Below are 26137 nucleotides of genomic sequence, written 5' to 3'. Positions count from 1 at the left end.
ATGGCGTCACTCTTTGGTCACTGGACGAGGATTTTGTCTGGCATATGCAATTGTTCTCTGACGCATCTGGCGCCAACGGGTTTGGAATTTTTTGGGAAAGGAGGTGGTGTGCAGAAAGATGGCCTGCCAGATGGGTTGCTGAGAAGAAAAGCATAGCTTTCCTCGAATGTTTTCCTTTAATAGTGGCTCTGACTGTTTGGGGGCATAAACTGGCAAATAGAACAGTTCTTTTTTATGTGGACAACAGGACCGTAGTAGATCTTGTGAACGGTCAGAAAGCCAAGGACAGGCAACTGTTAAAGTTACTGCAAATATTCATGCTTGACTGTTTAAAGTTGAATATAATATTCAAAGTAAAACATATTGCAGGGGTTGAGAATAACATCGCAGATGCCCTATCTCGTTTTCAGTGGGAGAGATTCCGTGGTTTGGCGCCCGGAGCGGATCTACGGAAAACTCAGGTACCCAGCGGGATATGGGATCTGGCAACATGAAGGCTCACCTACTCATTGAAGATTCACTAGCACAAAGCACGAAAATGGCATACAGAAGAGCGTGGCTCGAATTTTTAAGTTCAGGCGCATTATATAGAGCTCACAATAGCAAAGGGTTGTGTCACCGCAGAGCAGACATTGTTAAGTTTATTATGCTCAATATAGACAAGAACATTTCCCCCACGACTATCGCTGGCAAGTTGGCTGGTATATCCTTTTACGGCAAGTTCTTTTGGGGATATGAGCCATCGGCGGGGGAAATGGGCAGGAGGATTCTGCAAGGCTGGGCGAGAACAAAAAAGAGAGGGTCATACAAAAGGGAGCCTATATCTTTAAGTTTACTGTATAAGTTATCAATCATTTTATATGATGTTTGTTTTTCAGATTTTGAGACACAATTGTTCAAGTTATGCATGATTTGGCTCTTTTTTGGAGCATTTAGGATATCTGAATTACTGGGTACTGCTATGTATGGGGATCTTAAGACACAAAATGTATCCCTGGTTCATTCAGATATCAAAAATTTTTCTTGAACGCTCAAAAACAGACCAAACAGAGAAAGGTTCAAGAGTGATTCTGCAACATATCGGAGGTGCTTTATGCCCCAAACAGGCATGGTTAGATTTTTTATCTTTAGGAGGTGCATCCTCGAAGTTTGTTTTCCGTCATTTGGACAGATCTCAGCTAAAAGCCACCCAGTTCCTAGCAGTCTTGCGGAAGTCTTTAAAAAAAGCTGGGAAAGAATCCCGCCAATTTTGGGACACATTCCTTTCGCATTGGGGCGGCTTCGGAAGCTGCCAGATGGGGTTTTTCCTTTAGTGACGTTAAGAAGTTGGGACGTTGGTCCTCAGATTGTTTTATGCGTTATATTAGAAATTTGGAATACGAAGTTAAATATATGAGATGTTAATTGTTTTTTCTTTGCAGGTCTGATGGCAACTTTATCAATGTCTCCGCGACAAGTTTGGATAGTTGGACACTCGTTCGTCAAATGGGCAGCAAAACAGGCAGCAAAACGACATTTTGGGAGAAATTTAGGTTTTAGTTCTGAAGATGTGTCTATTTCTTGGTGGGAAAAAAGTGGCATGAAGTGAGGCCAATGTCTACCTCTTATGAGTGAACTGTCTTTTAAGAACAAACCTGCAATTGTTTTGATCCATCTAGGGGAGAACGACCTAGTCCAGCTATCAGGGCTTGGGATAATAATAGAAATGAAATCCGATTTGGAACTTTTTTCAAAATCTTGGTCCAAATCTCAGCTGGTCCTGACAGCTCTGATGCCACGTAGAATTTGGAGAGGGCGTAGAGATTTCCAGAGATTGAAAGAGCGCGAAGGAAAGTAAATAGAGAAATGCAGCGTTTTTGTTCTTCTAACAGACTTTATTGGCTAGTCCATAATGAAATTTTAAAAGAGGACTACCAGTTTTTCAGACATGATGGGGTTCATTTGTCCTTTATTGGGAATGAGATTTATCTTCTAAACATAAAAGAGATGATTTCTAGGGTCCTGGGAATACAAACATGGTGTTGAGTTATTGCTGTTCAAGCGGCAGCATCCTTTATAGATTTGCATTTTGTGCATGTTCATTCTTCATTCCTAATTTTTAGCTGGAATTGGTAAACAAAATGTGTTTGCTTTTGTAATTGTCTGCATTACCCTCTCTTTTTCATCCACACATCCCCCCCTACCCCCACCCCCCTCGCCCACCTCCCCTCCCGTGCTCCCTTTGTAGTTTAGATTATGGTGGTAGTTTCCTTGGATAAGTGATAGAATTTATGTTATAACCTTTTTGGCGACAGTGTTTTTTCAGTTGCTTTTACAGTTTTTAACAATGGTTTGCAATGAATACTGTTTGGCGACATTGGTGCTATGTTTTGCTTCAAATAATAAGGCAGGTCCAGACAAATTGGGTAACCCAAACAATCAGGAGGGGGATGGGGGGGGGACAGGAAAAACTCCAGTGTTGGAGGAGATCAAGACAGGCAGGAAGGGTTGGGGGCATTAGGAATAGCTTCGGACAGGGGGAAGCAAGGGAGCGAGGTTGGAGGCAAGAGGTAGGCAGGATATGTAGATAGGGGTTTGGGTAGGAGGTTTAGGCCGAACAATGTGGGTAATAATTGCTTTGGGGTATTTTGTTTAGGGGCGGGGGGTGTTAGGCGGGGATATGTTGTTTGAAATATGATCTTTATATGACCTGTATTTTAAGATATGTGTAGAATTGCCTGCCTGTCCAATAAAGCGGCCTTTCACCCCATATTTGGGCTTTGGACGTGCTTATTGCCCGATGTAATGTTTAAGGCCGTAGGGTAGCGGTCCAGTGTATCCGCGCTAGATGCGTACGCCTCGCGTGAAGCGCACGAGGTAATGTGCTACTATAAAATAAAGAGGTGGGGCGCGGTAGTCGGGACCGCGTTAGAAAGCACACGCAGGTGTCCCGTGCATCATTTGCTGCAGTAGTGCGCGAAAGGGCCCCATACACTAGAGCCCATTACACTAGCCTCCCGGGACTACATCATCATCCCAGTGTGTCCTTAACACCACCCGCCCCTAGGGCCCACCGTATATCCCAAAGGTGACCGTTCGCTCCACAACCACCTGAGTATCTACCTGCCAGCTGCCCTCCGCACTCCCCAGCTCTTCTCCCTGCATAGCACCCCTTCATCCCTTCCCAAACAAGGTCTCTTGAGCGCCACCGTAGGCACCGCCGTTATTCCCAAGGAATTGTAACTCATCTAACGGACCTCGGAAGGATGAAAGGCTGAGTAAATCTAGACTGGGGCTCGAAGCGCTCTCCAAAGATCCAAGCGGCTCTTCAAGTCCTCTCCTTACCTCCTCGTCCCAACTGTGCCCCTACTAGCACCAGCCCATTCTGCAACGCTGCCTGGCCGCCCGGCTTATCAAGAAAATGTTGGACCCCGCCCCCATCGGTCCACAATTAAGCACTGGAAGGAAGTGCCGAGCTTCCTCCCCGAACTTGCGCCAGCCTACAAAATGTCTCCAAATTCTTCAGAGACTCCGATGCTTCACTCCTCCCGGACGGGAAAAAAAAAGAAACACCAGCACTGAGAGCCATGTGCGGTGCAAGGTCACACAGCTGGTCTGCTGTGCACACGTCTCCGAAGCGGTAGGGCCCTCTGGGGCCTGGGCAGAGGGGTGCACCCACCTCGAGGCCCAGCCTACACTGTGGCTGAATGTCTCCCAGAGCTGGCAGTGACTCCTGGTGGACGGCCGCAGAGTTGGCCGGAACGCGGGAGAACTCGCTAAGCCTCCCCCCCTTCCACAGTCAAATGCACCCATCCCAGCATATCTGCAAGAGCCAGGAAGTAAAAGGTTACCCGGTCGGGCTGGAAGCAGAAGCTTGCCCGGAGTGAAAGCGAAGGGTTGCGTCCCCAGGCGATAGGTCACCAGGGCAAGGAGAGCTGCACTGAAGGTAAGGCACAGTGCAGCATGTAATACAAAAAGTGGGTTACTCTGAGATTATTCCCTGGAGGTCCCTGGCAGGGGCTCCATCCCAAGAAGGGAGCTATACAGTAAAAAAAAAGTCAGGCCAAATGTTCTTCGAACATATGGGCAATATTTAATACAAACCGTTGTAGGGTATTAGAAGAATTGAGGCGCAGTTATGGCAGGGGGGGGCTTCCTGGCAACGAAAGCTCCCAGAAAGGCTTGGCGGTACTTACAAAGCGATCCTACTTAAACTTAGCATCTGCCGAACTAGAACAGGCCACAAACAGGTAACAGTCAGGACCCAGGGGGCACTGACAAGCTACCGCAATGGCCTTGGAGGTTGAACCGGAAGTAAATAGTCAAGGGCGAAGCCTGTGGCCCGGAAGAAGTTAGGAGGCGTGATGGCACCGGATGGGTAAGCTCACATGGTCAGGTTGGAAGCAGGCGCTTACCCGGAAGGAAATGCATGGTGGTACCTACCGGAAGTGAAAGGTCACCCGGTCGGGTTGGAAGCAGATGCTTACCCGGAAGCAAAGGTGGTTGCACCGGAAGTGAAAAGGTTACCCGGTCGGGTTGCAAGCAGAAGCTTACCCGGAATGGAATGTGTGGGGCACCGGAAGTGAAAGGTCACCCGGTCGGGTTGGAAGCAGACGCTTACCCGGAACGAAACGTGTGGTTGCACCGGAAGTGAAAGGTCACCCAGTGGGGAAGTGAATGATGGCCGGCACTGAATGTAGGGCACAGTGCTTCTGGCTATGGCACAGAGGTCACAGGCTTTCAAATAAATTGAAGTAACGCAGGTGGAAGGATCGCTTGTAAGTCTAAACTGCCTAATAAACTGCGGCCTCAATTCTGCCATAAAGTTAAATTGGTGTGGTCTAAGTTTGTGGGATCCGGGTGGGGCGACCAGGTGGGGGTGCCTTCGCTAAGCCTCCCCCCCCCCCTTCCACAGTCAAATGCACCCATCCCAGCATATCTGCGAGAGGCAGGGGGAACTTGACGCCACAAGCCAAGCACAGAGGGGCGACTGTGCGACCCCGTATCCTGCCCGATCCCCGCCCCGCCATTTCTCTGGGTTGTACCTAACGTGAAGCATGACGAGACGCTGCTTTTAATGTTTAAAAATAGAAACAGAAAATGCTTTTGCCTGCCAGCGCATTTTAGCCCTTGCAGCAGCTGTGCAACACTTGTCTCCCCCGATGTGGAAGCTGCAGTGATTCGTGCAGGGGGCGTTTTCGCCGATAGTAGCCAAGTGATTCTGCTGAAAACCAGCTGTAGGCGTTTAAAATGTGCATACAATAAAGCAAGGCATTAATTTCGGATGTTCAACAATGTCTTCATTTGTCCTCTTTCTTTTTCTCTGACTAAGAAGCACGGAACAGGAAGTGGATGACAGTTCAAGGGTGACGGCCGGTGCTTGAATTCTGTTCTGTATCAACCATTTAACGCTGTTCCCCACTATACTGTAACCGTTCTGGTACGGGAAGGGGTACCACTCCCTAAACGAGGTGCACATTGGGGCATATCGGTGCATCGAATGCAGCCAGCTAGCCGGGTTACTGCAGAGACTACAACTGCGGAGTACTGAAGCTCACCATATGCGTGAGTTCACTTCCGGGTTTGTCTTGAATGTGTGTTGAGATTCTTCTTCCGGGGCGTTCAAACCCCTTGGAAATCTATTTGAATAGTATGGTTGACATTGGTAGTGAGAGGCCAGTGGATGCGTTTGCGTAGGGTGGCACAGGAGCAGGTACAGCGCGGGTAATGACAACTGCGGCGCAGCGGAAGAACTGACCCAAGGGATAAGGAGCGCAGCAACAAGCGGCATGGTTCAAAAGTCTATTATTTGAAAATAATAAAGGGGACTTTGCAGTGAGTGTTATTTGCGCGGGTAGCGGTGTACTCCAAGAGAAATAAAGTGGTACAGCATACGTCTTCACATATGTCTGTTGAGCTGGTGTGCTAGCCCTCTAAATCTGGGCTTCTGTATGTTCTCCAAGGGTCTTGGCTCACTGACATATAGTGGTAATACCAGATCCTACTAATAGTGTTAATTCTGCGCTGCATTATGTCTTTTGATATTTTTTTGTGTACATGTATCGTAATTTCTGTTCTCTGTACAGTTTTGACTATGTGCTACCAATTATTTCACAGGCTATGTTAAATGGGGCAGTGACACATCAATGTTTGTTTTGGATGGGTGAGTTACACATGCACAAGGCGCACTTTCACATACCATGTCTCAAAGCATTGTTCTTTCTTGTATTTGATAAGTGGACTGGCTGCTTTAAAAAGACCCGTCCCTTTTGTTGCTGGGAAAGAAATAAAGGAATTTAAGGTTTGTAGAAATATCCACTGGCTATTAGCAAAAGAAGCTTGGTTGAGGCGAATTGATCAAAATGGAAAAGCAGAGATTATGGTAGTGGGGGAGCCTTCCATATCCGCATAATGAGCACCTAGTGAAGAGTTTTTTTTTTATTCCATTCCCTCCTCAAAGGATACGAGCCTGGGTGCTATCCAAACTGGTTATTTCAATACTGTATCTCAATCTCCAGCATAACCTGTTGCAGAAACAACAGTATTAGGAGATGGTGGTGGTTACATTGTTTGTAAAGCAAACTAAGTTAGGCCATGTTACTCAGGAGCCATGTCTGGTGACTCGGTGGACTTCAACAGTCATTGTTTGACCTCATGGTCAATAATTCAACTCCCTGCGAGTTCACTCTGCCATTCATCCTTTCGAGGAATCCCTGTGGGTTCACTCAGCCCTTCGTCCTTTCAAGGTCAATAAAATGAGTACAATTGAGTTGTGCAACAACAAAGATCTTTTCCTTCATATTTGCTTGCATATATTGCTTGAGTGTTCTTTCCTGAAACTCAATTACATCTCGCTGGTGAAGTCCAAAATAGTACATGCTCATTTAGTCTTGCTTTGTATCTGTAGAGGTATCCTCATTTAATTCTAGACTGGGCTGCGCCTTATGGGGCAGCGCCAGTCTGAGAACTTTATGGTTGTTGTCTTCTATCATTTTACTTATGCAAATAACAGTAATGCAGTGCTGCTTTAAAGGCACAATAGAAATGGCAACAATAGTTTATTTGATCATGCATTTTTTACATCAAAGTTAAAGTCCTTTGGATGTTCACATTTTTGGCAATGGTTGTTTACCAAAATATTATTGAAACTGATTACACTTTTTTCCATTAGAAATTATTTTGGAAAATTCTAGCGTACATAAACACATTTTGCTACATTGGTGTCTTCTATTGTTCATGCAGGGTTGGTGTCTTTCTTCATTTGTGCATAATTTGGTACCTTTATTCTTGCAAGCATGGTTTGGTGTATTTGTTCATGTATTATTTGTTCATCTTGCGTGCAGGATTTGGTGTCTGTCTTCATTGTATAGTGCTCGTAGTCCCTCTTCTTGTATGTATTATCACTGGGTTGAGCCTACTGCTTTATATTTTTTGTATAAACAGCTGTCAGAAATGTGCAGCTGTGGAGGGTCATCTAGGCTTTCATCCTCATCAGGCAGAACAGTTAGCACCATTTAGTTGGGTATTCCGCAAATGTTAACCGTAATCCAGTTTGTGGCTATGCACAGTAGAAGGCATATACTGTCATCATTCATTGTAACGTGGCGAGGTAACATTCTTGGCAGTACTGCAATTGCATCTCTTAAGTTTCTTGTTTAGAATGCTCTAGTTTGAAGCATATAACTAACTGTGCAGCGACCCATCAGGACAATGCCATAGATGAGCATTGGCGTCCAGAAGCACCACTTGTAGTTGAAAAATTTAGCCTGTATTGATTGATTGAAGCGGTTTGGATGCTTTCAGCATGGATCACATAACCGTCTCATGGGATGTGATGTAGTGAATTTGTTACATTTGCATCTCATCGTACGAATTCAGAGGGCGCCTGTTCCGTAGTCTTCTCCATCCCGCTTATTTTCTTTTGCTCCTGCATGTTTTGGGCACCGATCTTGTAATTGTACATATTTCAACCATTGTTCAATTATATTTCTTAAGAGTTAATTTTTTTTTTTTTTTTTTACTATCAGCATTTTTTGTACAGTCCACGCTGACACTCAAACTCGGTTCCCCAGTCCCTAAGTCGGCAGTACTGTTTGTTAACCATAATGCTACGGTTCTCCTGTTTCTATCAGGCGCATTTGGCCACGCCCTGCACCCTAGGAAAGTGCCCGCTGATGGATGCCGTGCTAGCATTTTAAAATTAAAATCATCCTTTTACCTGCTTACTGCTCCAAGGGACCCCCATAAAGCCTGCAGCTTTCAGGCCTGCCTCTGAGAGTAGCAATGTCTGGGTTGTAAATGTAATGAGGTTTTCCTTCCCTCTAGTTGTGACTGAACACCAGGGAAGAGTACTCTTGGGTGACTTTCCATGGCCTGCTCAAGTTTGCCAATGAACCAATCAAGCAAATAGCAGTTATACAACTCACAGCTGCTTCATATGAGGCAGCCCGGATGTATCTGTAAGAGAGACTGATCTAGCGGTAGAAGAGCAGTAGGATCTAGGCCTAAAAAAAGGTTTTTTTTATTCTTTTTAGATTGAGCCTAGGCAGCCCTGTAGTCAAGTCCTTAACTTTTCAGGCAAAAACACTTATTTATTTCGGAATAATAAGTGTAAAAGCGCTAAGGTAACCATGTTGTTCCTGCTTACATTTCACACGCTTTACTTAATCTTGCATTCCCTATCATTTTTTGTTTTTTCCAGGATGCTGTTACTTCTTTTTTTTTTTTTTTAATCGGGCAGCATTTTACTCGTCTCCCCTCCCTCATAGCTTATTTCTCATTTTCTGATTCTCCAGTGCCGCAGGGTCATACGAATGACAATAGCACTATGCAAATATGATCGTTCCACTGCAAATAAAAAACAAAAGTAAAAAATAGTGTCCTGTTCAACACCAAGAGCTCTGACTTTCTCAAATGCGAGACCGATTCTATTGCAAATACTTGTTGTTAAATCCTGCTGTCCGGTGAACCTGTTGTGTTTAGAAAGCACATGGAATCATTATCAGGGGCTCGCTGTGATTGATGGCCGATATAACGAGGGAAGGAATAGCTGATTTTGAACAGAACACATCACTTTACGGGAGGTGATTTTTGTAAATAAACAGGAAAGTTTTTTTTGTTTTGCGTATTAAGTACCATTGAAAATGCTTCCTAAAAGTGCATTCCATGTTGGTAAAAAAAATAAAAGCAAAACGGCAATCCTTCCTGTTAGTTTATTTTAAAAATACCCCTGTCTTGGGCAACGCGTTGTGTTTAGAAGGCACATTAAATGCATTTGAGGGAGCTCACAGTGATTAATGGCCAGTATACCGAGGCATGAATAACGAATTTTGCTTCTGGTATAATATTTACTAATATAAAGGCACCTACTTGGCTCAGTCAGTTTATGTTCAATGCGGCTGGCAAACATTATGCAGAGCACTGTTGTCTCCCGATGCAGCAATGGAGACTCTTTTGGGGGCATATTATCAAGGTCCGGCGATAAATATCGCAAAGCGCGCTTAGCGCTTGCATATTTATCGCCGGCTATCTCTGGAATTTATCGCCAACACGCATCGCCGAGGCGATAAAAATTCCAGAGATAGTGTGGATATCGCCGTTTTCCATGGTGGAAAACGGCGATATCCTAGATGATAGGGCCTGTGGTCTTAGCCACAAAATCCACCCCCCATGTTAAGTATGCCTTAGTCAGGAATTTAACAGACGTTAAATTCCTGCGTTAAGGCATACTTAACGCGATTTTAAAAATCGCTACCCTCCCTTGGTAATATCGCGAAGCTGCCTTCGCGATATTTTCCCAAGGGAGTTTTGTCAGGTACGCCTCCTTTGCATCTCATTAGCGATGCGATCGGCGGCGTGCTGGAAACAGGCGCTAAGTCAGCAAGACACGCGATAGCGTGTCTTTGCTGATAACGCAATGAAATTATCGCCGCTTTTCGCCCGAAAACGGACGCAAAAGCGGCGATAATTTCATATCGCCGCCTTGTTAATATGCCCCTTGGTTTTTTGCAATGAGTGGGACGGTCTTGTTTATGGCTCTTAGAGGCTGGGTAACGTCGTCTGGGAGCAACGTTACCTCTTCTGGTGCAGTAGGAGTAGAACAACGAAGTTGGAGGCAATTAAGGCAAGCGACCCGAACCTCCCAGCCGATTCTGAAGGGTTGGCATATCGGTAGGTGCCCTCAGTAAGTTTCTTATTTTTAAATAAAATGTTGACAACAGTGTCGTGCACAGGTTTAAAGAGTCTCCTCCCTAGTTTCACTAACTAGCAACTTTGCTCGCTTTGCCACTCACACTGGCGGCTTATGGAAGTTAGTTATTTAGCAGTACTAAACAAACTCCTGTAGGGTGAGCACGATATTTAAAACCACAGGCAGAAAGCAAAAATTAATAAGCATTGGCACAGCCAATAGGTCTCGCCTTTGGGATCTTATAAGTGTTTAGCCACAGCTAGTAGCTTTGTTAATGTTTTTAAGCTCTTTAATCACTCCATCTCGCGGCGATGAAGCGGTCTATGCTTCTCTGAGCGGAGAGTGTCAGCCTCCAGCGCAATTAATGATCAAATACAACCCCACAATGGATGCCAGAGACCGTAGAGACTATAAACCACTCTTCCTCGCGGTGATGGAGCAGTTTATGGAGCTAAGTGGAGTGGGGTTATCTATCCGCGGAATAAAAGACAGAGCAATGCCATGTTCAGGAGACAGAGAACAGAAAAATACTTCACACAGCTGTGATAAAATGGTTTATGCTTGTTGGTGGAAGAAGGGAATCCATCTGAGGAATACTCGTAGGTAAAATACCGGCAGATGCAGGAAAAAAACGTCATGGCGCTGTTAAAGAGCGGTTTATACTATCTGGAGGATAAATAAATAAATAAAATGATGCAAAGTGTCGTCATATGATTACCGTAGAGAGTTGAAAATCGCTTGATATCGCAGTGATGAATAGAGCACTTTATATCTTGGTGCTAAAGCGGTTTATGTTGCTCCCTTAGAGACCAATGCCCATCACGTTGAAAAAATAACGGCGTGAGTGGGTGTTGAACTAGAATGGACAACCCCTTAAGAGGTTTATGTTGTTGAAAGAACTTTGGAAACCAGTTTAGAATAACGATCTCAGCTTAACATCCTGTTATTATGTCCATGTCAGTTTTCTATCCATATACCTAAAAAGGGGAAATGTGTTACGTTGTTGCTGACAGTCATTTAAGTCTTGGCGTCGCACTGGCATATAGTAATTTTGGGTAAATCACACAGTTTAAGCCATATTAACTGTGAAGACTTTAGGGACTATTAAACTGTAATATAAAATCTATTCCAATAGAAAAAAAGCTTGTAACAGCATGGAGTAATATACAAGGTAATAAAAATTAGGTATTCCTGCATACTGTTAGAAACTGTTTTTTTGTTTTTTTTACGTGGTAAGAGGTTTTATATTATAGTTTCATAGCTCGTGAAGTCTTAACAGTAAATGTGGCTTAAACTGTGTGATTTGCGCACGAGCACTATATGTGCTGTTGACGCCAATATTGAAATGACATCGTCGGTAACAATGTAACATATTTTTAGGTAACCAGAGAGAAAAGTGATGTATTCAGCTAAACATCCTGCTATTGTGAAGTAATGATTGTAACCTGGTTCCCTGTGTTATAATTTCCCACTTTAGTCTTATTTGCTTTAGAAAAGGCCCTTTAATGTTTTAAACAAAGTGTATGCTTCGATCTGATATGGGCATTTTTAAAGACCTTAACAATCGAAAATATTAGTGGTATGGGGAAGCTGGGTTACTAGTTGTTTGGCCTCGTGCCACAGTCGAGGTCCTTATAATAATGCTTACTGTATAGTTTGTAAATGTTACATTTTTCGCAAATTTGTGTAACATGAACTTGAAAGGAAGGGCTTTGTGCATTTTCTGTAAACGAACACAGTAATTGTGCTAAAAACTATTTTTACAGATAATAGGCTCTAGCAAGAATTATTATACAGGGACGTCCAATATGCAAACACGTTACAGGAGCAATGTTTTCCACTGTATGTCTTCCTGTTACGTGCGTTGTTCTCCCCACTTCTGATAATTGAACAAATAACTTTGGCCACATCATGAAAAATGTAGCGCCCTGCCGACATTTCTGAATATCCTGTTTTTTAAAGCTTCTTTATTAATAAATAAGCGTGTGTACAGGTGTGAATTTTTTCATAAAATCAAATATTAAGCACAATGTAACTGGTTCACAGTGCACACTGTTTACCTTAACTTTACCCCCACCCCTCCCCACCAAAAAAAAAACGTTTCTCAACACACTCATTTTGAAATGATACTTCCAAATAACAAAAGACGCATGGAAATTCACACTGCTTAAAAGGTACCTCTAAAGTTAAATGACTACTTCTAAGAGAAACATTCCTGCAAAATAAAATGTCGAAGTGTGCTTACTGCATTACATTTCTGCAGCTAGAAGATGAAGCTTCTACTAAAGCACAGTCCGAGTTGGTGCAGAAAAAGTAGCAGCCTGAAAGGGTTAATCTTCCTGCACAGCTTGAGTTTGAGCCTGGAAGGACGCAGCTGAACCTTAGGAGTGGGGGGAGGAGGAAGAGCCTGGGAGCGCTGGTGTGGAAAAAAAAAAAAAAAAAACGCACACAGACCCCAGGGGTGTGAGTAACGTTACAGAAGTTTGTCTGTTTCTGGTTTAGGGACTAGTGGATGGAGGGATTTATCGTAGTGCTAGGTGGGGGTTGGGAATTTGTTATTTTTTTTTTGTGTGTGAGAGATGTCTGCGAGGCGTGGTATAATGAAGTGCAAACGCAGTTTCCCTATCAAGAGCCCGTGGTTTTCCAGGACCCTCAGATTTACTGACCAATACATTTAACAAATGTGCTTCTTTAATCCTGGGGCAGGAAGACATTCATTAGAGACACGCACACAACACAATCAAGTGCAAACATAATAGGTAGTGCAGACTGAAGAAACTAGTTAAAGCAGGTTGATATTTATGGGCGCTACGTGATGCAGCATTTTCTGTCTGACATAGAAAATGTGCAATGCGAACGTCTACTGCTTCCGAAAAACCACTTATGATGGGTTTTGCTTAGTCCTTCACGTTTTACAAGTTGTACAGCATATATAATGAAAAAAAACACGGTACATGTAGCATCTGAAACCAACTGAAACAAACGGCGCAGAGATTCGAAGCGAGGAGGTGGCTCGGCATATAACGCTCCTGACTTTAGAGATGGAGAACAGGGTTCCAGCCTCGGCGTGGGCTGGATCACTTAAGAATAAATAAACTGAGATCTCGGAGGGGGGTGGGGAAAGACAAAGAAAAAAATACAACACATGTGGAGGGGAGAGACAGATAAAATAAACAAGCGCGCCCCGAAAGTGAAAGCGATCGCGCTGTGTTAATTAGTAACATGATCTACAACAACAAGGGAGGAATGCAGCTGCCATCCTGCGCGCTGCTGCTCGCTCCCAAGACCCAAACGCCATGGGACTGAACGTTTAGAGAAAAGGCAGGACATGCACCCGTCTTTGGCCATTTGCATGCTTTCATTATTAAAAGCCACACGCAAAGGCCAATGGAATGTGTGGGAGTTGCCAGACCCACACGGAAAAGTCTCAAGGAAGTTTGTAGTGCTTACAAGAAGCCTCCCATAGAGCAGCGCATGTGAGTCTGTCAGAGGTGTGCGCCAGACCCGATAAATGGAGCTTGCTGTGACTGATACGTTTATTTATTCAGAAGGTCTGGCTGGAAAAGAGTCCTAGGACTGAGCCAAGATCCACCAGAGCGTCAAGCCCCTTCACCCACTGGATGTCATGTGTTTTCATTGTTTGACTTTGCTTGGATGGCTCTTCCTAAATGTGACGGCGTTGTAATTGCTGTTTTATGACTTTTATAGTTTTGGTCGTATTTTTTTGTTTTAATGCCTTAGCCTCTCATAAAGGTCCGGTACTATTCATTAATCACCTTTATTCATTTATTTGCTCACTTTGCTGTCATGAGCGTATGCTGGAAATACAGATTTTTTTGTTCACAAAGTAAAGATGTTCGTGCGTGTAGGCTTTCTTACAGATGCAACCAAAATACTGTCCCTTTCTGAAAAGTATTTACTGTATAATAATTTGCAGTGTCTGCCGTTTAAGTTAATCCCTTTCAACACAAACTTCATTTTCTGACTCCTTTACATAATACTTTTTATTGAGGGTTCAGCTTGACTCTGCAAATGCTTTCTGTACTCTAAAGTGAGACCTTCTCCCAGTTCCCATATTGGTGTTTCCTGCGATGTTTCTTCATTATCAGCCTCTCTATGACAGCTGGGGGAACACACACAAAGTCGCCCAGCTATTACCATACACTTCCCTTAACAAAAATACACAGAAGTGTTGACTTTGCCAGTGCCTGTTTGCATCGTTCATCTGTTTCGAAAACCTTAAAATTAGGATTTTCATAAAGGTATTGGTAGTCAGCCTTAAATGACCTGATTGCCCATTGAGGTCTGTGTGGAAACGGAAGGTTACAGTTTGAAATTCCCATAAGTCGACCCAGGCATTCATCATTGTTAGGTCGGTAGAACAAGCAGTATGTGGTTGAGTAATAATACCACATATTATTGTTGCACCAAGAGACATTTTATTGCATGCACTTGATTTCTGTCCACCATTATCATAGACCTTGCCTTGCTTTTAAACTATGCTAATAAAGTGCAAATCTCATGTGCAACCATGAATGACACTGGTAAGGACATAATCTGGCTAGAGCCAAATTTATTCACGAAATATTCACCTCCACCAAATTCCTACTCAAAACTAATACACACTGGTCTGTGACGAAATCATTGAGACCTGGCAGGGAAGGTATCTGCACCCCACAGCGCTGCAAATCCACGCTAATAGCAATATGGTGCTATTTATATGTCTGCGATAAAAAATGAAATGCTTGCTTAGTGGGCAAGGCAGATGACCTGAGCAACTCAAGTGACTCATCATGGTCATTTAATGTAGTCGCTTATAGCAGTGCAGGTGTGTTTAGTCATGAGCACATGAAACTGGAGATGCAGAGCGTACACTGCATAGAAAGGACAGCCATTAATATCGGTTTGATGCATATGAATATTTGTGAATTTACTTATTCTCGTACACATAGCTGCCTAGGTTTCAGATTGCTATGAGTGACATTTTCATAATTTCAATGTAAGTACGAGTGACATTTCAACGACTATGAATGACACTTTCTCTCAAGACAGCAAAATGTAAATATCAGAAATTACACCTATTTGAGTAACAAGGAACTCTAAGATCTTACAACTGCTGCAAAGCACCAGAAATGGAAGTGCACTGTGGCACCTGACTGTACAAAAACAGGATGGGAGAGGCCATACTGCCTGCAAATGAGCCTCACCGACCACAAAAACAGGATAGATCTCCCAAGGGTGGACTTAAGCAGAACCACTTGCCTCAACCTCCCTCTGCATAAACGGATCAACCTGTGCTGAGAAGCACCAGAACGAAACAGCACAAACAGTGTATCTCCTCTCCAGTTCCATGTGACTCTCAAAGTTGCCTTCTTACACAAATGTCGCCTCATAAATAGCTTAAGGCCTTAATAATAATAATCATAATAATAAGGGACAACCAGGCCTGGTCCGGCTCAAATGCTGTAGCAAATTCTTCTCAGTCTGCACATTCTCAATCCTCCCAGTAATAAACACCTGTGTTTGACCAGGGCTGGACTGACCTCTGTGGATTATTGCCTTTATTAACTGCAGCAGTTCACGGGTATGCCCTCCTGAATTGGCCACTTACCAGTAGAGTTACACCTGGTTGTCTTTTTTTATTGGCATGAGGAGTATTTTATTGCCTTTGCAAACATTGTGAAAAGCACCTAAAGTTGGTATTCTTTGCTCCTTAGTTCATATCTTTAACAGTAAAAACAAGAAGAAGAAAGCACTGTACAATGTTCTGGAGCTGCCAACTTAATGATCACTGGCTGCCAATTATAGTAAACAGACAGAATACACTTTATAAAGACAGTCTTTATAACATTGTATATCATGTTTGACTCTGAAAACTAGGTGAACAAATTGCAGGTATATTTTTTGAAAAGGTGGCACCCTACTTACCAGTGGTTTGCTATGCTGCTTTGGCATCCACCGTACGTTGCCGCAAATCATGCATCAGTCCAGTTCACACAGCTTAGTGGCCTCAGTCTTGCTGCTGGTGAACTGCTGCAGGCAAAGGGTCTCTGGGCTGACGCAGAGGAGTCAGACTGCTGACCGAACGGAGTCCAGTCACTGTGCACTGACCCTGAGAGGACTAGACAAATGGGCCTCTGCCCGCTTGCACCATCACGAGTGGGCAGATTGTTTTCTAGGTCAGGTGTGGGGGGGCCAGAGAAGTGCCGTCCCTCCAACATGTGGAGAGCTGGGCATATAAAATCTGCTTCCAGCCGGGCAGGTTCAGGCCTCCTACCAGAAGACGGTGATTGCCAGTGCCTCAGCATGGGAGGCTGGGTGTCACACAGTATTTAGTACATTTTACAATAGGCATCCTCGTTGTGTCCGATGTTAGTCAGTCTGAGCCATTAAACACTCAGCGGCAGGCAGCTGATCGCATACCTTGCAATAAAAAGCACATTTGTAGGTTAACACTTGGCTTGTACTGTCTCACTGATATTTGTAGGTCGAGCCTAGCGCAGTGCGCATGCGCTCCTCTATGGGAGGCTTCATGTAATCACTCTAAACTTTTCTGTGTGGGTCTGATTCCCTTCCCCCCCCCCCCCCCCCCCCCCCCACCCCCACGCATTTGGTTGGCTGTTGGCTGTGTCAATTTGAAATGGAAGTCTGCAAATGGCTAAAGGCGGGCGCATGTCCCATCTCTTTTGCAAATGTTCACTCCCACAGCGTTTTGCTTGCGGGAGCCAGCAGCGGCGTGCAGTGTGGAAGCTACATTCCTTAAATTCCTTGCAGTGTGCGCACACCACTCCCGGTCTTGTCTTTATCGCGGTCTTCTTGTTTCTTTTTCTGGCACAGCTGCATTCCTCGTTGAACTCTAGACTTCGGTGGCAGCTGCATTCCTCGTTTTTTAATTTCTAGGCTGTTTGGGAATGGGTACAGCCTGATGGGCAGTGGGGGTTGAGACCTTTAAGCGCCTGCTCTTTATCTGCCTGCACACCCACCGCTGCTCCACGGCTCTACCTACTCGGCTTTGTAACTGACTGCTCTGCGATTAAATACCCATGACTGTTGTTTGAGTGATTGACTCCCGTGTGATGGAGCTTATATGCGTGCTTTGGCAGTGTCTTCGTTCTGACTGCTCGGTGACTCCGTGCACAAAACTGCTATTTGCTGCTTTATGACTGGCCACTCTGCCTCTCACTGCAGCTTCCTCCCTGTTCCTGGCTGCAGATTAGCTGTTAGCTCCGTGGGTGTCTGCGCGCGCAGCTTCACTGGCTTCTTGTGCACGCTTATGAACGCTTTATGATTGCCTGCACGAGTGCACAGACAGTGCGAACATACAATAGCTGTGACCGTGTGACACTGCTTGCACACAAATGCTCTGTCACTGTGTATGAGCGGGTTATGATGACCACACACAACCGAGAAAAATTCGGAAACCACACACGGTGAGCTTTCCAATCTGTATCTTCCTGCAAACACGTTCTTTGTAACAGCTGCTCACAGCTACTTTGCAACAACCTCCTCACCGCTCCCAAGCGCTGACGCTGGTCTATCTGCACCACTCACACAGACTCTCATTTGACATGACAAACTGTAACTTGTCATAGTCTGTTCTGCTCCTCCCTTGCTAGATGTTCTACCACTAATGTATATCTGCAAACGCTGGAGTTATTTCTCCGGGCATATGTGGAGAGGCAAAACCTACTTCTCCGTCAGTAATCTACACAACAAGCAACCGAACGTTGCCAACCTGAACTCATGTGAAAAAATAAGTTATGCACCTTTTATTCCAAAAGCAATATAGGTAATTCTCACCTATTCCACTCGATCTAGGTACTCTCGGTAAATCACACAACTTGGGTCTAGCATCCGTGTCTTCCTGCACAAGAAAGACTTGTGACTGTCTGCTAAGTGAGTGCACTGGTGGCCTCAGTTTTCTGAATACTTACATTAGTACAAACAAAACTGTTCTACTACGGCTCCTCAGGATGTAACTATTTGCACAAGCGTGCTTTATGAAGTTTAACAAAACACTTCATACTTTAATTCGGGTTTATGTTGTTTTGCCAAACGTGACGGCTGCTCACACAACGCTGTTCTGGACTTTACACAATAAAGAAGAGTAAATGTTCTGGCACCCAGGATAAGGTCCCAAAGGCGAGACCTATTGGCTATGCCAATGCTTGTTGTCTTAGTCTGAAAATTATTATGTGTAATAAAAAGCCACACTCTGTCTGCAGACACCTGGCTGATGCTGGCTTTGGACACAGATGGTACAATTTGAATGAAGAAAAGGTTTTGTTTTGACTTTTTAAATTTACGCTCCCTCAGACCACCACTCCTTTCATCATGCAGGGCAGGCTCTGGATACCTCGTGCAGATTATGCACGTCCTGCACCGCCCTAGAGGTCGACTGTGTTGACAGTCTGTGTAAGACTGTTAGTAGCTAGTGCAGCACTGCAGTCTGTGCAAGTCAGGCTAAAATGTGTAAGTCAAGTGTGTATGGCTGCGAGTGCGGATTATGTTTTGTGCAGGCACTTTGTAATTTAAAGCATTACACCACCAGCGCACCAGCAAATTATTTTATGCCCCTCGCTCTAGGCACACTTACTTTTGCAGCGACAGCCAACGGCCAGCGAGAGCAGCCTCTCTCTGTGCCTGGTGACTGGCTCAGCTCAGCTGAGCTGCAAACGGCTGCTGCAGTACGTGTTTAGTGAGCCGCAGCCGAGCCTGGCAGGGTAGGGTCGGTCACCCATTACCACAGCTAGGCTAGCTCCGTGAAGGCACCAGAGCCACTAATCTGAAATTCAACTGCTGCCTGCTCAGGCCACAGGTGGGCGACAGCCTACGGACCTGTCCCACGCACTTGCCTATAACTATGAGTCTCGTGGAAACTCACACACCTGACCTCACTGCCTAAATGTCTCGGTACTAGCCATTGGCAATCAGTATCTCATCATTATGCCGTGCCGCGTAGTGATTTAATCTAGAGTGTTACATACTAGCAAGCAGCTCAACCAGCCCCCAAGTCTGCTGAGCAATGCGCACTGACTGCCATTCGACTCCAGCAAATGGTGGTATTATTAGCAGCCAACGCTTGGGCCACAGTGCTTGACAGGCACATGAGGAGGCGCAAATATGTGTGACTTCGCATTTCAGTGCGGTGATGCGGACCACCACACTGAAATGCGTTAGTCTAACGCATGATGCGTGGTACTTGGCAGGGCTGCGTACATTCTAAGGTTGAATGGGTGATTATAATTTTAATTTATATATTCAATTTGAGAGATTGGGCATGTTATTTTTAGGTCTCACTAAGAGCAGCTTTAGCTGTCCTCCAGAGTCTTATGAATTAAAAAGCACTGGCAAATCCAATAGATTTGGCATTTTATTAGTCAAAGTGCTTTGATATTAATTGGTGAGTTTGTTGAATGTGTGGCTATGTGGTTGTGTGCATGAATGAGTCAGAGAATATGACGGGTATTGTAATGACTAAATGGGTTCTTGGTGTAGGTGTCTAGTGGCTGCATAAAGATGTGGGGCTCAGCGGCCGTGCAGGGTGGTAGCCGGGATTGTGTGTTAAATGTGGTGTTCACCTAAGCCATTGCCTTGGGCCGCGTCAGCTGCTCTAGGGGAGCCTCCCTCTTCCGTGTCATCCTGTCCAGAGGCTATCAGTTCATTCACTAGTGTTTCCCAGGCTTTTGCCCTGTCCATCTTGCCAATCCCCCGACTGGCTTCCCTAAACAGTAGCCTGCTTTCTGCACCCGCCCACTTGTCTAATTCTCTTCTCCAGGTGGTGGTCAGTGGGCCTCTTGGGGCCTTCCAGTTCCTAGCTATCTCCCACTTGGCCAGGACGTAAGCAAGGTCCTGAAACTTCCCCGTCACCTTATTCTTGGGCGTATGTGGGAACCGTCCCAAGAGGAAGTGCTCTGGTGATTGTGGTAGCTCCTTATCAATCAAGTCGCCTATAACCTGTTGTATGTCTCCCCAGAAAGTCTGCAGTAGGGGGCAGTCCCAAAACATGTGGAGTATGTGTGCCTCCCTCTCCCCACATCTCGGGCAGGCTGCTGCTTCCACACCAAAGTACTTCCTAATGCGGGCCGGCATTAAATAGGCTCTATGCAAGACATAATAGTTAAACAATTTAAAACGTGCGTTCCTGGATGCTTTTGGTACGCGCTCTAGAATTTTTTCCCAGTCCTTTTCTGGTATTTGCTTACCTAGGTCCTCTTCCCATTGGAGCTTTAAGCGGTCCAAAGGCCTCCGCGCATGTCTGTATGGCCTTGTATAGGCAGGACACCGTTTTAATTTTACCCGCTGAGAGCGCCACATATCTGCACCCCGCCAATGCTCGCAGCTCCGTTCCTCCACCCCTCCAATGTTCCCTAATCTTGCGAGTCAAGGTCCTGTGCTTCAGGAAGTGACCCCCAGGGAGGTCAAATGTAACCTGCAGGTCCTCAAAGGGTAAGAGTGCGGAGTCTCTGCACAGGTCACCCATGTCTCTCAGTCCCGCTTCTACCCAGTCCTCTTGCCCTGCCCAGTGCTCTCCCTGGGGGAGATACCGCAACATTGTCAGCGATATGTCAGGAGAATAGGGAGCCACAGCGCCCACCTTCCTCGGGTATCTGGACCAACAGCACGTTATCACCTTGACAGCATTAGAGTCCGATGGCGCGGTACGGCAGACTCGTAAAAAGATTTTTGATAAGTTGGCAGTATCAGGTGCATCCGGGCAGTACTCCCTTTCAGGATTGCGGTCTGCCGCTAGCCATCGGATCAGCCAGTATAGCTGTGCAGCTAGGTAATAGCTCTCAAGGTCAGGCACCACTAGTCCCCCTCCCCCCCCCTCTGCTGTAGGGCGACGCAGTGATGCCAGTGCAACTCTCCGTCTACTCGTGCCCCAAAGAAAGGAAGTTACCATGGAGTCCAGGTCCTTAAACATCGCTCGTGGGATCCACACTGGCAGTGTCCCGAAATAGTAGAGGAGGCGCAGCAACGTTATCATCTTTAGGACGGCCACCCTTCCAGCAACAGAAAGCGGGAGTGTGCTCCAGAAATCCATTGAACCTTTCGCCACCTTCACTGCTTTGCCTTCTTTACCCTCCAAGAGGTCTGCTGCGTCATGATAAATTTGTACACCCAAGTATTGTAGGCATCTAGGTTCCCACCGCAGGCGCTCCAAAGTAAGCAGTGGAGGGGTGTCCGAGGTTAGCGGAAACAACCTGGATTTTTGCCAGTTAACCTGGAGTCCAGATACAGTGCCAAATCGAGCCAGCATAGTGCGTGCCCCGTGGAGTTCGCCCGCAGTATCGCGCAAAAAGATCAGAAGATCGTCTGCAGATGTCGGCCCGCTGATGTCTCTAGACCTCTATAGTCCTGGCCGCTTCTGGCTCTACACGCCAGCGGCTCCATGGCCAGAGCAAACCAGAGGGGTGAAAGGGGGCAACCCTGCCTTGTTCCTCTCTCCACCCCCAGATTAGGTGAGATGACTCTTCCAGTGCTCACCCGGGCTGAAGGGGCTGTGTACAGGAGCTGCACCCATTTCAGGAATCTCTCCCCCAGGCCCATCCGGGCCAGGACTACATACAGATATTGCCACTCCAGGCTGTCAAATGCCTTCTCTATGTCCACTGCGAGCACTGCTGCCTCCTGTTTATTGTACCCGTCAGAGTCCATGACCGCTAGAAGGCGTCTGATGTTCGTAGCAGTGTGACGCCCTGGGATAAATCCCACCTGGTCAGGGTGAACAAGATGAGGCATATGTGGTAGTAATTGGGTCGCGAGTATCTTACTTAAGATTTTATAGTCCATATTCAACATGGGAAAACGGTCTGTAGGCCGTGTAGTCATGGGGTTCCTTCGCTGGTTTAGGTATGGGGATAATAAGGGCCTCCCTGGTGCTGTCAGGTAGCTGCCCCAGTTCTCGAGCCCTCTGGTACATTGCGGGGTCACCTCTTCTGCGTATGTTGCGAAACATTCCGCGGGCAGGCCATCTGTACCCGGCGTTTTATTACTCGCCATTCCCTTGATGGCCACCCGAATCTCCCGCTGTGATATCCGCCCCTAGTAGCTCTGCAATTTCAGGGGTCAGGCGTGTCAGTGATAGATCAGCCAGGTAGTCCCAAATGTCCGCAGATCGCATGTATGCGTTATGGTATAAAGTGAGGTGTAGTACCGTGCAAAAACCTCGTTAATCTTATGCTGAGCAATGTGTCTGATTCCCCCCCCCCCCATTCATCCTCTAATTCTACTAGGGGGGAGCCCCGGCTCACCGGATTCGTCAGCCACGCCAGGAGCGATCCAGACTTTTCCCTTTCAGCATGGGTGCGCTCCAGGTGTTTTTATAGTACAATCTCCTGAGCCTCTCCGTTTGTCTCGCTGCCTCCTCTTTAGCGTCCATTTGCGCTCTTTGGAGCTCCGGATGTCCCTGTCTCCTGCGTTCCACTTCCCGGAGAGCCGACTCTGCCCCCTCTATTTCCCTCATAATGATCTTTCTGACTCCTGTGGCACACGTAATGCACTGGCTCCACAAGACCACCTTGAAAGCGTCCCATTCTGTGGTTAGGGATGCCCTTGTCGCAGTGTTGAGTCAGAAATATTCCGCTATCTCACCCCTGATCTCCCGAAAGACCTGATCCTCCAGTGTGTCTGGTCTGAGTCGCCACGTGGGGATCGCTGCTGGCGGATATGCCCACTTCAGGGACAGAATCAACGGATTATGGTCCGAAATGGTGCGGGCCAGAAACTCTGCTGATGTGACCTGTTGTTGAACGTCTACTGAGCACAACAAAGCATCTAGGCGCGCGTTCACGTCGTGAACAGCCGAAAAAAAGAAGTTGTCTTCGGTTTGCGGGTTCAGGGTTTGCCATGTGTCCAACAGTCCCAGCTCTGTTTCGAAGTGTTGAACGCGTGGGAAGCACGCGCCGCCTGGAAGGCTGGCAACGGGGGGTGGGATTGGTCCAGAAGTACGTCGTCTACACTGTTAAAGTCGCCCCCCACTATCGCAGTACCTGCAAGATATTGTGCTAATTTATAGCGTAGCGTCGCAAAGAATGCAGGCTGATCCACATTAGGGGCGTATATACTACTCATAGTTATGTCTCGGACCTCCAGCCTTACCTTGATTGCCACAACACGGCCCTCCGGATCGACTACTGAATGGAGCAATTGGAACGGGGCCCCTTACCTGGACCCACACTAACACCCCTCGCGCATAGGCCGAGTAAGTCGTGTAGAAGAGCTGCCCCCTCCACATCTTGTGTAATACCTGCCCTTTCTTTTGTGTTTGGTGTGTTTCTTGTAAAAGGGCTATCTGGGCTCCTCAGCGTTTGATATATGAGAGGACTTTATGGCGTTTAGACATAGTGTGCATGCCCCTGATATTCCAGGTCATGTATTTGTAATGTCGTTTGTCAGCCATTGCCAAGTATTACCATAATCTGGGCCCCTCCCAGGCTGGGCAGCACCCACCACACCAGTCTCTCGTTTGAGCCCACATGATATCCAACGTTCTGCAACCCAGTGTTACCCCCCGAACCCAACAGCAAGCTTGCCCCTGAACTCCCAACCCCCTGGATAAGTAGGAAAAAACAACCCCCCCATCCAAACCAGTTTAGAAAGTCTACAAGTGACTGCTTGTAGGGTAATCAGTCAGTTCGAGAGGGTGGCCGGCCGGTGAAGCTCTCCCAGTCTTGGCAGCTGCCATCGTTCTCTGCACCTGCGGCGGTCTGCCCCGCAGCACTTCCCCCTTAATTACCCCAGTACCTGTATGCAACAGCTGGGGTGTCCTGCCACTCTCACGGTCCGCGTGACCTAGGCCATCAGATGATGCCGTCTGCTGTGTGACACTCTGGATCGGTTCACTCTGCGCCTCAGAGTCGCTGGATCCTCCCTCCAAGTCGGTGCCCCCCACATGGTCGCTGTCTTCGGGGAGATCTGGGTTCTGGATCCCTCCGCTGATCTTCGCCACCACTTGCATCACGTTCAGTCGCTCAAGCTGTGCTTCTTCCTGCGATGGCGTTAGAGAGTCTGTTCTTTCCCTCTGCACCCTGGGACGTCGTCCTCGCCGCCCTCTACTCGCCACAATCTGTCGTGGGCCAGCTCCGTCATGACGGTCCAGCCAGTCAGACACTTCCTGCGGGGTTTTGAAGAACTCTGTGCCCCCCCGCTGTTACCACCCTGAGCGTAGCTGGGTACTGCGTCACATATTTGTAGTCCAGCTGGCGCAGTCTCTGCTTCACGTCCCTGAAGGATCCCCTTCGCCGTTGCACCTCCCGCGAAAAGTCTGGGAAGATGCGCACTATCAAGTTGTGTACTTGTGTCTCCCTTGAGACGTGCCTGGGTCAGGATGTGATCTTTGTCTTTATAGTGTAGGGGTTTCGCGATCACCACTCTTGGCGGAGCACCTGGGAGGGGCGGCTTCGCAGGGACCCGGTGCGCCCGCTCCAGAGTGAAAAAGATCGACAATCCCTCGGGCGCTATCTCTTCTTTGAGCCATTTTTCAAGGTAGGCTGTCATATAACGACCTTCGATTTTCTCTGGTAGGCCCACGATCCACAGGTTACTTCTGCGTGATCTGTTTTCAGCATCGTCAGCCCTGTCTTCCAGCGTGCGCACTTTTGTTTCCAGTTGAGACATTTGTTGTTTCATGGCGGTGATCGTCGGCATAGCCTCCGCAAGTTCCCCTTCAGTTGACTTGACCCTGTCCGCCAATTTTCTATGGTCTTCACGGAGCAGCCCCATGTCCAAGCTCAACGAGTCAATTTTAGACTCCAGGTGCTCACTAGGGGTGGTGATGGCCTGTAGGATATCCTGTAGTGTGGGGGCTACAGGTTGCACTCCCTGCTGCGAGGTCTCTTCGTCCCCCTCCGCCGTTGCATTCATGGTGGGGTCTTCCTTCTCCTTCCTTTTGAGGGATTTCCCCATGGTGTCGTCGAGTCCTATGGTGCTCCTGGTAGTGCACACGTTCATGGGGCGCCACAGATCACCTCCGACCGTTATATGCCTATCCCTTCCAGCAATCATTGGCTCGGGCGTCCTCATCCCTCCAGATCAATGCAGGTGCCAAATGCTGCTGGACACACCCAAAGTCACATGCCCAGTCGGCAATCGCCGCTCCAGGCCCCTCCTGTCCCTCGTGCACAGCAATCGTCGTCTCAGGCAGAGGCCTGGCCCTGTGATACTGGGCAGTAGGCAAATTCTTCCTCGCAGGCCTATTGTTTCCCTGGCCCCACACCCCGGAATCTTACCAGGGGGGAGGCAATGTGGTCTGCAGCTTCCAGTGTCTCATTGCGCCCTGCTCCAGGCGCTTCACACGCTGCCTCATGCCGTCTCGTCCTCCAAAAGGGGGCCCCAGCAAGTGCCTCTGCTCACCCGCCTGCCACGCACTTCACAGGGCTGTATTCCTGCGCAGGGAGCCTCCCTGCCGAGCGCTTAGTCCTGCGTCAGGGGCGATAAGGAGTGAGCACCTCAGGACTCCGGGGGGCTCATACCAGCAGAGCAGCTGGGCAGTTCAGGGCCCCCCTATCTGGGGATAATAATCACGCCTCCATCTTGCCACTGAGCTAAGGTACGCTGGCTAGGAGGATCTGTCTGGGCGCCTCTGACTCGTTGCACCACTCCCTGCAGGGGGAGGAAAGGAGGGGTATAGTGCTATAGAGCGCTTCGTTGCTGGAAGCTGTCTGGCATCAGGGTGGGAAGGAGGGGGCACTCCAGGGAGATTGCGCCAGTCAAACAATGCAGGGCACGTTTATCGGTGCTCGAGAGTCATGCCGCCATCTTACCGCTGGGCTGCAATGCGGTCAGCGGTCTCAGCTCCCCAGGCACGCCAGCATTATGGGTTGGAGCATTGCGCTGCGTCGCTGCCCGCCGAAGAAGAAGGGAAGGCACCCCGCTGCAGGGGATCGTGTTCCTCGTTAGTTGTTTGTCCCGTCCATCGCCACCAGAACACTCCAACTGTGTCCTCGATTGCGGGAGATCGCTGTG

General features: G+C 47.2%; 1 protein-coding gene across 4 annotated transcripts in view; it reads left to right on the top strand.

Annotated features, from left to right (window-relative positions):
• The first annotated feature begins 5317 nt into the window (after positions 1-5317).
• The window catches only part of LOC146805876 (transmembrane protein 126A-like), a 126975-nt gene continuing 106155 nt past the window's right edge, over positions 5318-26137 (top strand). The window contains exon 1 of one of the 4 annotated variants that reach the window (XM_085623218.1): positions 5318-5544. The gene's annotated coding sequence lies outside the window, so the exon portion shown is untranslated. Of the gene's footprint in view, positions 5545-5587; positions 5815-26137 lie in introns of those variants that run through there. The other 3 variants (XM_085623219.1, XM_085623217.1, XM_085623220.1) reach the window with 3 other exon arrangements.

The sequence above is a fragment of the Triturus cristatus genome, chromosome 8 (genome assembly GCF_964204655.1).
Source record: "Triturus cristatus chromosome 8, aTriCri1.1, whole genome shotgun sequence".
Classification (NCBI taxonomy): Eukaryota; Metazoa; Chordata; class Amphibia; order Caudata; family Salamandridae; genus Triturus; species Triturus cristatus.
Note: the sequence above shows the minus strand (reverse complement) of the source record. Positions and strands in the feature narration are given on the sequence as shown.